Source organism: Maylandia zebra, linkage group LG11, assembly GCF_041146795.1.
Source record: "Maylandia zebra isolate NMK-2024a linkage group LG11, Mzebra_GT3a, whole genome shotgun sequence".
NCBI classification, from domain to species: Eukaryota; Metazoa; Chordata; class Actinopteri; order Cichliformes; family Cichlidae; genus Maylandia; species Maylandia zebra.
Genome location: NC_135177.1, coordinates 25,789,729 through 25,801,884, shown reverse-complemented (window position 1 = coordinate 25,801,884; position 12,156 = coordinate 25,789,729). Strand labels below are relative to the sequence as shown.

Sequence of the window (12,156 nt, the reverse complement as noted above, 5' to 3'; positions counted from 1 at the left end):
ACAGACACAAACAAGCACTTTCACACGCATTAAAACTTCCTTTTAGACAGATGTGAAAAGTTAGATGTGAGTTGTAACTGACTCGAAAAAAGAGAGAGAGAGGGAGGAAAAAACAGCACTGGTTGGGGTTACGGTGGATCCATTGATCGATCTCTTAATCTGCAATAGTTACATGCATGTATTGATTTACAAACACTGTTTATCTAGAATTATACTGGCACAAATAATTGATGGAGTACACCCACGGCGCGCATAAATATGCATCAAAGTTGCAAAGGGGCAAACACCTAAAAAGAAAACACCATATGAGGGAGAGACCAGCGAAATCAAATAAAGATTATTCCAAATATATATTTTTTTAAGCTAGACTCCGAAATGTATCGATGCGCCCACTTCTGAAACAAACTCCCATGTGAGTCTGAAAACACATATACAGGCAGATACACGCGCGCGTGCGCGCGCGCGCGCGCACACATATCGCCGGCTTCATTCCTGCTGGAGTAAACTTCAATATTTTTCTGTGGTGAGCACACTGAAGGATGGTCACAGAGAGCAAACCACTTCTTTGCTGCTTGGTTGTTGATTTATTTATTTATTTTCTCTTGTGGTGTGTGTGTGTGTGTGTGTGTGTGTGTGTGTGTGTGTGTGTGTGTGTGTGTGTGTGTGTGTGTGTGTTGGGCCAAAACTTGGAATAAACTCGAACAACCTAAACGTTGGTAGCTTGTACTGAGAAATTGGAAAACTGTCGATAACCGTGAAAGCTGACTCTAACTTAAAGACGAGAAATTAAAGAAAACAAAAAGTCAAATAATGAAATAAACTAAAACCAAATCAAAATATGACCACGTGCAACACGTGCACGTCCCAAAGTTGAGGACATGGCACAAGCATGCAGGCAACAAGACGCACTCGCACAATGAAAACCCCCCACAAAAAACAAGATCCAAACGTCACACAGGCACACTTTATTATACAATATTTATAAATTGCATGAGGCCACTCGCACACACACAAACAAATGGAGCAGAGCGAGAGAGAGACAGAGAGATACACCGGCTGAGGACTTGTGCAGCTCGCCGCGTGTGAGTGGCTGTTTAATTGACTGATTGATAAGGCGGTGTGGAGGTGAGATCTGGACGCCTTAACAAATAGAGACATTTAAAGGCTAATCCGGGCCAACGCAGACAGCTGAACGCATCCAAGTGCGCCCGAACAGGCGAGGCTTCACACATGCACTGAAGAAGTGGACTATTTAACCACCTTTCTGGTGTGTTTGTGTGAGTGTCTACTTGCAAAGGATGCAAAGAGCACTTAAACGTTTGCAATATTTCAAAAAAGACAAATATTTAAAAACAAAAAACAACAACAACACAAAATCCCAGTAATGGTGGCTAAAAGAGCCTGTGTGAATTACGTGCAGTCCAACTTTTTTGTTACAAGATTACACTGCGGAGAGAATGCCATACAGGAAAACATAAACATCTTATTTATAGCAAAAATGACAGCCGTGAAGAATAATATCGCCCAGCGCAGACGTATCGTGAAATGCTTTTTTAAAAACACTTACTAACTCACTAGAACCCTAACTTTTTTCCTCGAGGGGAAAACCCCCCAAAACAAACAATAAAAATATCAAATTCAATGTCTATAAATATTACACGCAATAAATAAAATGCACAAAGAGGAAAACATACCTCCAGTATGATTTTTTTTAGTAAATTGTTTTCTCACCGGCGACCAGTCTATCCACACGCATTCACTCTGACGGCGCACCGAGCCAGAGACCGGAGAGGCAGCACTACTACCAGCCTGAACCCGGGAAGGAGAGCAGAGGGAGGGGGGAGGAGGGAGGAGAGAAGGTGTGTATCTTTCTCTCTCTCTTCTCTCTCTCTTCTCTTTCTCCCTGTGTGTGTGTGTGTGTGTGTGTGTGTGTGTGTGTGTGTGTGTGTGTGTGTGTGTGTGTGTGTGTGTGTGTGTGTAAGCAGTTAATTAGTAAATCCCTATTCGCTGTGCCTCGGGTCGGTTTGTTTTCCCCGGTCGACAAGCCGAGAGGAAAGAGAATTTGAAGTAGGATTCGACCCGTTTCCGCTCCCGTGTCTCATATATGAGGTCTCTGTGTGTGAGAGAGTGTGTGTGTATGTGTGTGTGTAGTGTAATTGTGTGTGTTTGTGACTGGGTGTGTTTTTCTTTCTCCCTCTCTCTTATTCAGGGCTCTCTTTGCTGCCACAAGAGGAGCCCCTCCATCGCGTCTCCCCCCGCCGGCTTTGAAGAGTCACAGTACTCACCACCCTGTTGACCTGACCCTAAAAGTTACTCACATTGAATTGGGCACCAATTCCCCAAACAAGCAATGAAAGTGGCCACTTCAATGCGTTTCCAGTGCCAATGCGACTGGGGACTGATGTGCCTGACAGTGTTTTCTATGACACAAAAACCTTCCACCTACAGCTGAAGTCGGATTGAAGTCTGAGACTAGAGGAATCACTGTGATTTCCTATGTGCTAAATAAAATGCTACCTAGCCAAAGCAATATTTTCTTTGTTTTCAATGAATATAAAGGAAACCTTAAACGACACTCACTAAAGGTCGAGCCCCACCTGTCAGTCTGGCTTAAGCAAACTGTTATTTGTTTGCTGTCCCTGTAGCAAAATCCACACTACAGTGAAACAAATCGTCTTCCTTCAACTCGTGACTTCCATCAAGTGTCTGCATAAATGAAAATCACACACCCGCACAAGCACGCAGCGCAGCGGAAAGAATGCCCCAGCTCTTGTGCGACTGAATCAACTCTGCCCTTAACAAACTTTAATTATTTAATTGATCCTCAATAAGCAAGTTAATAATCAATTAGGTAAACCAATGAAACTCACTTGAGTGCAGAGAGCCAAAGCCTATGACAAGGGTATCAAGGGAAGGGGTTGGAGATGGAAGCATGGGAAAGAAGCTGAAAGCCACACGTTGGACTCTACAAAAACACGGTGAGTACGTTTCAGTGTTTTCAGAAGCTTTCAAAGGCTTGTTGATTGATTAAAAAATCAGCCGTGAAGCAAAATATTATTAGTTTCTGTCCTAATCAGCAATTAGAAAAATGCAAATTGGCTCTAATTCCCGCGAAAACACACAAACAGAAAGATCTTTCCAAAAATATTTGGAAGGGCCAAAACTACTGAATGAGCATCAGTTGCACAACACGGCTATGGCCACAGCCACGCACACACACGGAGTCCATACAATAAATTCAGACGACGACACACGGACCTCTTTATCGCCCTCTGGTGTCCACTTTTGATCTCAGCCTTCCATCACAGCTTGTTAAGGCTTCCAGCAGACACCAGTGCTTCTCAAGTTTTTTGCCCGGATTTTCGGCTCACATTGGACATAACGCCATGCTGCAACACCAGTTTATGAGTGTATTTGCTTGTGCGCATAGCTTTTGTCTTTAATGTACATCAGCTTTGTACGGATGGCCATGTCAGGAGCAAGGACACTCACACACTCTGCAGATAAAAGCTTCGCCAGTACTCTGAGTCCCCTGAGGGTCACAGCAATATTGATGTGACCACTGGTGTGTGTGTGTGCGTAAATATTGCTGGTGCATGTACATGTATATGGTGCCTGCTGCATTTCTCCATGTCACCTCTAAAATCCAAAAGGGCAAAAGCACATAGAGAAACACTGAAACATGCTAGTAACCTCCAGCCACTGATCTCAGACCAGCCCATTCATCCATGTTTTTTTTCCTCCCAATGATATCTGCTCAGCAGCTGGAGCGTCTGAGCCTCTGACACCTGGGAGGTATATGTGACAGAGTGGGGAGGCGCTGGAAGAGGATGAATAACTGACCTATCACATCCCCATTGACTGAGTTAATTAATATAAGTAGAGCTGGGGATTCTTAGCTCACTTTTCACTGTATGGATTTGCTGTCTCCTCACATTTGGCATGTTCTATGTCTATTCAATGCAAACTCAATGTGTTCCATCCTGCAGCACAATCATGACAGCTAATTTTGGTATGCGAGGCATTTTGATAGGGCAGATTTTAATTGTGGTGGCACAACACAAGGCCTCCCTGTGACTGACTGATATAAAATCTCATGTGAATGGATGTCAAATTGCTGCAGAGTGAACCGTTAAAAGGCTCGAGCTCTATGCCTTTTGAGACTACCGTAGTTATTGGATTCCGTGCATTCTTTGCTTTTGATGAAGCTAAAATATTATGTTTTTGGGACATTGAGTTAGGAGAGGCGTTGTCAGCAGAGAAATTAGAAGCGGGAGGAGCCGAGATAGAGAGAAGGGACAAGGAGGAAAGGACAGGAAATCCTCATAGACTCTTATGCATGCAAACACTCTCTTCCTCTTTGAGGTTGAAAGACAAGAGAGAGAAGTGTGCGTGTCCGTGTGTGCGTGTGTGTGTATAGGAGGGGGTGACACAAGCAGGACAGACAGGAAGACAGGCAGTAGAAGGTGGGAAATGGAGAGAAAAGGAGGGGAAAGAGAGCAAGAAAGAGCTCCACTGCCTAGTCTTAATCTGAGCTGTTCTGATCAATAGCCCATTTCCCATTGTTGCCAGAGCTGTTCGATCGCTACACCACGGAATTAACACACCCACTTTAATCTAGGGGGAGAGGAGTGAGGGGAGGGAGAGGAGGGGGAAGGGAAAGAAGGGGGTTAAGGGGGTGAGTGAGGAGCAGCTGTGGAGGCATTCTCAAATGAAATCAAATCTAATTGTTATCACTGTAGCTGCTGCACTTATTACTACCACTGTTACAATTATCCTCCGACCATATAGCTCTTCTTTCCTCCGTCTCATACCTTGCCTCCTGTGGTGTAAACTGGACGTAAATAATCCAAATTAGTGTTTATTTGTTTCATTTTGCCAGCTGTAGATTGGATTGCTTTGGGAGGATGGAGGGGAAGCGTGCAGGGAGGGTTGTTGATGGCATTGAAGGCTCGGCCCATTCCTCAGTGACAGAAAATGGGATCTGTGGTCAGTTATATTGTCCTAGACACACTCCAACATCTGGGTGTCTCAATTCCTCTCAGCTGCTGTGAGGTTGTACCAGCAGGGCTTCAATAGGTACTGTTTTGTTACAAGAATGTGTTCACGATCTTCTTATTGGTGGTTGTGTTCTGGATCTTATATTGCACCATTATTTTTTTTTAATTCTGTCAGGCATCTCAGATCCTCGGCTTTAATGGTGGGGGCGCACCTAAACACAACAGAAAATACTCTGGATAAAGTGTTGTGGAAGAAAACGAGGCACTTTTATAACCTTTCTCTTTAACAAGAAACTGAAACTCTTGAGATTAAGAACATTTTTTGCAAGACCTACAATGTTTTTCAGTAGTGGGAGCTCCTGGAGAAAACCCACTTAAGCGTGATGAGGACATACAGGGTCCATACAGGAGGTTCTACCCAGGTTTGAACCCAGGAACCCATCCTGCGAGGCAACCATGCTAACCACTCATCCACTTTGAAGACTACTTACCCATTATGCAATATTATTCACATAAATTATTTTGAGTTTGTGCTTTAGTTTTTGGTTTTAGGAACTGTTTCACAGTACTCTATTTTCTGTCTTACGTCTGTTGACTAGTCATGTGTATATCTTCAGTTTTTGTGGCCTCATATTGAACTACATGGGTCTCAAATCCCAACCCCCCAAAAATGGACTTGAATGGAATTACAGCTGTGTGCTGACAGTGATGAGAAATAGGAGAAATAACATTTTAGATCAGTATTTCTTCCCAACAATACGTTTCTCAGCCCACACACAACATGTGAAGAATTTCATTATTTTCTATGCTTTTCTTAATAAAACTGGTGAATTTTCCAGAGTGACACAACCCTTTCTCTAGAAAAATGTATCCCTTTGTGGTTGGTTGATTACTTTTTTACAGAATAAATGTTTTTCAACAATTAGTACATTTACCATCCAATAATACCATGGGAAGAAGCCCCTTCGCACTGGTTATTCCCTGAATTTTCCTCAAACACCATAGTAAAATCCATGTCTTCCAAACTCGAATAACTTGGCAGTCCCTTAACTTTAAATTTAGTTAAACCTTTTGAACATTTTTAGTTTGTATATATCAAAATACTGACAATAGCTTTTGTTCAGCATGGCGTTAGGTAAAGAAAGCAGATGTTTTCTAGACAAATGTTTTAAAAGAGTATATTTGCCCTTTTTTTTTTTAATCGCTAGACTAGTTGCAGATTCCAAATGTTTCAGTTTTAACATCTGAGTGAGCTGATCATGTCAAATTCTTGACTGTGCAGCATTATATTTTGTTGTAGTTGGGAAAAAAAACATGTTTTTGTGAACCCTCACCCATAGGGTGCAAAACTCTGCAGCCCTGTGTCCAAATACGTGACTAAAATCCTTTGCAGCTGTTTCTTCAAAGATGCACCTGCGACTGATATAGATTGCCGGTCTCCCAAAAGTCAGATACTGTGAGGGTAGCTTAAAAAAAAACCAAATACACAAAAATCGCAATAATTTGAACAATGTACCTAACTGCTAAATAGGGCATAGGGACATGACAGGAAACATTTTAACAGAGAATGTGACTGTTTTCTAACATATCACAACAGCATGGAGCCATGCTGTTGTGATATGAGGTTAGTCTGCTTTGGCGTTGTCTTGTTGAAATAAGCTAGGTCTACGATATATTAGATGTTTGTATGGCAGCATAAGTTCTCCTAATGCAGCCTTCATAGATACGCAAATAACCAAGCAGAAAAAGGATTGCACTTATATCTTTTAACTTTAGCTTGAGTCTATAAAGAGCTTTATAATGTGTTTCACCCACTGAGACACAGGCTCACACAGCAGTGGTGGCAAAGTTACCGTATCAAGCCTAGAGGAACACAAGGAGTTGATACACATTTAAAAAGTGTGTTGTTAATAAGCTGGATGATCCGTCTCCTCTTCAACCCAGAGGTGCGCTTTCCACTTCACCTCTATTTGGTGTACCAAGAGCATTTAATGGAATTTCAGGACCTTATGTAAATACGTTTTTGTCACTGTATGGAAGATTAAACTTGCACTCATGGATAGAGTGTTTCAGAGCTCATGTATTGATCTTATATTACTGAATTGTCTTTTCTGGCCGGTGCCACATGAGGAGCTGTGGTGGTTAGCACTGTTGCTTTGCAGCAAGAAGGCCCTGGGTTTGAAACCAGGCAGAGACCTTTCTGTGTGGAGTTTACATGTTCCTCCAGGATCTGCAGGAGTTTTTCCCTGGTGTTTTCTCACAGTCCAAAGCTATGCATGGATCAGGTTTACTGGCGATTCTAAAATTCCAAAATGAATGTGAGCATTACGGGCGGCCCATCTGTCTGTATTAGCCCTGCGAAAAACTGGCAGCCTGTTCAGAGTGTATTAGCTCCACATTGTACCTGAACTGGATACTCTGAAGATACATTCACTTGATCTTTTACTGTAAAACTTTAATTGTTGCCACTTGATATGTTGTTTTGGTACTGTTTTCAAATACACATGGATGAAGGTTTTTAATTATTATAAAAACACTGAATTCTGTGATTTACATTTTACATTTGTAACAGGGTTACACATCATGTATATCTTTGAGAGTTATTTATGGCAAACTGTTGGAATTCATTTGGCCACACTTGTTCCGGTGACCATGATTATTCCTGTGCAGTCATGAAACATGATCCACAGTATATTTTTTTTAAGTGAGACACATAAGACGCAAGTTAAGCTGTCCAGGTGAGTATATTTTTGAACTGATGTTATAAAAGAAACCAAAGATGAAGCCAAAGTTTCCCTTTTCAAAACAAAGCTTTCACAGAGTCCTTCTTCCATTAGTAAAATGAACAGCCTTACTTGTGCTTTCTCAGTACCAGTGCTTTAATTTAGCTGTTAAAAACTGGAGTCTACAGCTTTGGGTATTGCCAACAGAGACTTTGCTTACTGACTTCCACTGAGACAGCTTGAGGGGAAAACACAGCAGAGAATCTCTTCCCTTCCACCCGAGGCTACCACCCAACTTTTCCTTCAATCTATTCTACTTACTCTAGTCCTTTTGAAGTCATTTCATAACAGGGCAATTTTCTTGTTAGCGTTTGGCTTTAATTGTGGGTAATTAAGCGTGCTCCAGCAGTATAGAGAGCGTTGTTCGCAGGACTGGGGGGAAATTAACCGTAGTTCAGCTGTGAAATATGGGGTTAAGTGGGAGACGGGGTATGGAGAAGAGAAGCCGAGTAGTGGGGTCAGTGACTCCAAAACAGGGTTCAAATTGTCTAAAAGAAATGCTGCTTTAGGAGCAGAAGAAGATGGCGATGATAGAAAATGAAGCAGGAACACAAATGGATAGTTTTAGTAACATTCAGCAGGGCTGAAGAAGGTAAAGCAGGAAGTGTAAGAGAATAATAATGATGTGAGAGAGGAATTAGTATACACAAGCTGCAAGTTTAAGTTTACGTCTGAACACATGAAAGGAAATAAAAGTGTGTGTTAAGACAGAAACTACATTTCAGCAGCACTTGCATGTCAGAATACATATAAATAGTATAAAGGAGTAAAAGTTGACTTGGGGCATTCAGGGATTTTAAAGTGTTTATATTTAACAAATACCGAAAGTATTCCCGAAAAAGCTTATCAATAGATGAAATTGATGCAAAATTATGGATACTTATACTTTTGTCTGTATATATTTTAGCTGGTGAAGCTTTCAGCATCAAAACTAGACTGAGTATAAGTGATCAACAGTGTTCAGGACAGCCCCCCCCCCAAAGAGTAAAATGCATTTCAACAATTGTCAACAAAACAAAGTGTGCACACAGTCAAAACTCTGGATGGCTCTAGCTGTCACCAAGTGGATTATAGACTTCACACAGAGTGACCTTTGATTAAATGCACCACCTTACCCTTTGCATCCGTTAATGCTTTATTTTAACCCCATAACAGCTATAAACATTGATGCAGCCATAAAGCAGATGAGGAATGATTGGAGCCATTGACTGTACTGTCAAATGCTCAGTGGATAGGGACTAACTCTGCTGGGCCCTTTATGAGTGCTTCATCCCCCGGTGGAACTGGCTCCTCTGACTATAATGAACCTGTTAAAGCCTCTATAAATATTGGCTCCCATGCTTAGTGATCGTTTGAATTACCTCGGAAATAGAGCACCGTTTGCAAACAAGTGGCTGGGCGTTGGAGGTGCTGAAGCTAATACTTAATCAATGGAGGGGAACTCTCTTGGAGTGGGCCCTCGCAGAGCCTTGATTCATACTGTGGGTGCGGATATAATGTTGTTTAGAATAAGCACAAAACTACCATATTGATTAACACATTATCAGTGTCAATAGGAAAGGGTTTTTCAGGAAGAAGTAAAAACTGCAGGGGTACTGGGATAGCTGTTGAAAAAAAAACATGAAAAGACTGCAGTGGGAACTACACACCTTCCTGCCTGCCCCTGAGAGAAATTCAGACTTAACTCTACGGCAGGGTCACTCTCCCATTGTTGGGTGCCGGTGTTACAGATTAGTTGTGAGTCCAGGTTCTATAAGCCTAGGAAATCAAAACATTTCCCAGTTCACAAAAGGAAGGTTTCTCGTGTGATTAAGTGAGATAAGATGGTTTCCGAAGCCTTAAGCGAGGCACCCTGTTACATTTCAAATACTTCAAGGAGTAAAACACTAAGTTTTAGTCACGCAAAAGTTTTCTCTAATATCTTAACAGGTTTCTTTCTGATTAGCGGCACAGATGTCACTGATAGGCAGCATCTTGGCAACAGCAATGATGCACATTTATGAAAAGTAATAATTAATATGACTCTAAAATGGAATTTGTGCATGTATTCAAGATTAATTGGGGGGGGGGGAGTTAAAGCTCATGCTTTGTCTTTGGGTTCTGCTCAACGATTTATAGGGAAAACCAATTTTGTCACATCTTAGCAGCAAAAACATATAATCAATTTGGCTGAGATTAAACACTCTCAGCCATTTTCAGGCTGTTTGCACTGATTTTTTTTATTACACTACTTCAGAATATTACCTAAACACTGTAAATTATATATCATCTAACAACAGCAGCAGCAGTCTGGCTCTCTCACGTGTGACTGCACGGCTAACACAGACATGGACGACATTTCTTATTTTCCAAAATAATTCCTGGGTGCTTTATGTCTGTTGGCACAGACATAAATATATGTAAACTCTTCTACATTCTTAGATTAGTATCTGAGAGGATCTGTATGATTAATAATACTGATTGATTAATAATTATGCATTATAGAATACATTATTATTAATCCATACTTACATAGATAAATAAATTGCATGCAGTTGCATAGGCTACTGAGACGTGCACACATGTCGATGTAAATGCATCATTTCGAGTGTATATTTGAAAAGCACCCGAGCCATCAGTGTGATGCTTTTGACCTTGTGTGACGTGAAGTTGAAATCAATGCAAAGGTCAAGCTGACAGTATCCAGACTGCCCTTCAGGCCACTGTGGACCCACAAGCAGGGCAGAGTGTGAGAAACAGTTTTTACACTAAAATTTTCGCAGCGCTTTTCAGTACATTTTTCATTATTCCACATAAAAAAGCCATCACCTTAAATTTATTTAAGGACTGGTCATAAAAATTATCATAATAAAACTGCACATGTTCAGGTTTGGGAATGTGAAAAATTGTTAGATGAAAAAAGGTTATACACGTATAGAGGAAAGGTCCATGTGACCTTGACCTTTTGGCCAACCTTCACTGATTTGTAACTAAAATTAACACAACAAAATGCATGAAAAAGTATTAAAAGTATAAAAATTCCAGCGCTGTATGAATACACAAAGTCAGTCTGATTTCCTGCATCAAAGCAGCAGCTGCAGAGTGACATCAGTGGGACCTCAAAGATTAGAGTCTCATTTCTCTGCTGTCTATGTTTGGGTTGTTCTTCATAATCACAAAAACACGAAAACGCACGACAAAAGCACGAGGATGATGCTGGGATCTTGAACTGTGTGAAATTCCCTTTCATCGCAGCACCCACACACATTACACTTGACATAATCCAAAAGGTAAATATTTTTAAAAGTAATAAGATAGGCGTTTGTGAAGCATAATACACAAAAGAAGGAGCTGCATTTGAATTTTCAGCTGGTAAAATTATTGTGGTTTAGCTTTACGGACATAAACTACTGTTAAATACCCCCGTGTAAACTCTTCTAGAGGTACAGGTTAGCATCTGAGAGGATCTATGTCTTTAGCCACTTTTACGATTAAAATGAATCCATAATTCCATGCATATGCACACTGGAATTAAATGCATGGAGTACTGAGATATGCTCGCAAATGGACACGCTCCATCCTGGCTGAACAAGTTTTTGAAGCGAATATCTTCATTTGCCAAGTTCATGTTTCAGTTCCCCGACAGCTGCTATACTTTCCACCGCACATTTGTTTACCTTCATCCCCTCTCCTTAGCGTCTGAGTCCCCGAAGCCGCTGTAGGATACAAACCCACGAATTCAACGCATAAACACGCTTTCACTTTAAAGCAGGAACCTTTTAGGAGTTGTTGCCGATCTATTTGAGGGGAAAGTACCGCGTACAGCGCGCTGTTCGACAAACTCCGGCGCACAAGCGTACACAGCCTACATCAATCAATTTCTGCAGTAGGTGCGCATGTTTCCCTCGCACTAAAGTGCATTATATTTCTCGTGGGATTCTTATTCCTGACGCTTTTCTCTATTATTAATGCCACTTGTCTGTAACAGAATGGGAAAGTAGGATGCTTACCTTCATCGAAGCACCTTCATTGACTTGTCCGGCAGCTCCTACTTAGGTTGATGGGAATCCTGTCGACGTGCGCAGAGGACTGGTGGTAATCGAGCAATTTAACAGATCGGACAGCGAATCCTTCCTCCTGCATTAAACCACATTGGTGAAGTGTTACACTGGCATGACGTATGAGCGGCAATATGAGTGAATACCGCCCGTAGGGCGTCAGAAAAAAAAAATCAAGATGAGCAAACAGCGCGCGGACTATAGCCGGAGAAAAGTTATCCTCGGAGCGGGAAAAAAAGTTGACGAGGAAAAAAAGGGACCCCAATCTGCTTGTGTCCCTATTCTGTTATGATATAGTTTATATTAGCAATGTTAGCAAAACATGAAAAGGAAAAC

The 12,156-nt window shown here is 41.4% G+C and overlaps 1 protein-coding gene across 2 annotated transcripts in view; it reads right to left on the bottom strand.

The window, feature by feature from the left end:
* erfl1 (Ets2 repressor factor like 1) overlaps positions 1–11,911 on the bottom strand; it is a 48,165-nt gene extending 36,254 nt beyond the window's left edge. Inside the window, exon 1 of one of the 2 annotated variants that reach the window (XM_076890103.1) lies at positions 11,773–11,911. The gene's annotated coding sequence lies outside the window, so the exon portion shown is untranslated. Of the gene's footprint in view, positions 1–1,694; positions 1,825–11,772 lie in introns of those variants that run through there. The other variant, XM_004550908.3, reaches the window with a different exon arrangement.
* Between the last annotated feature and the right edge of the window lie 245 nt (positions 11,912–12,156).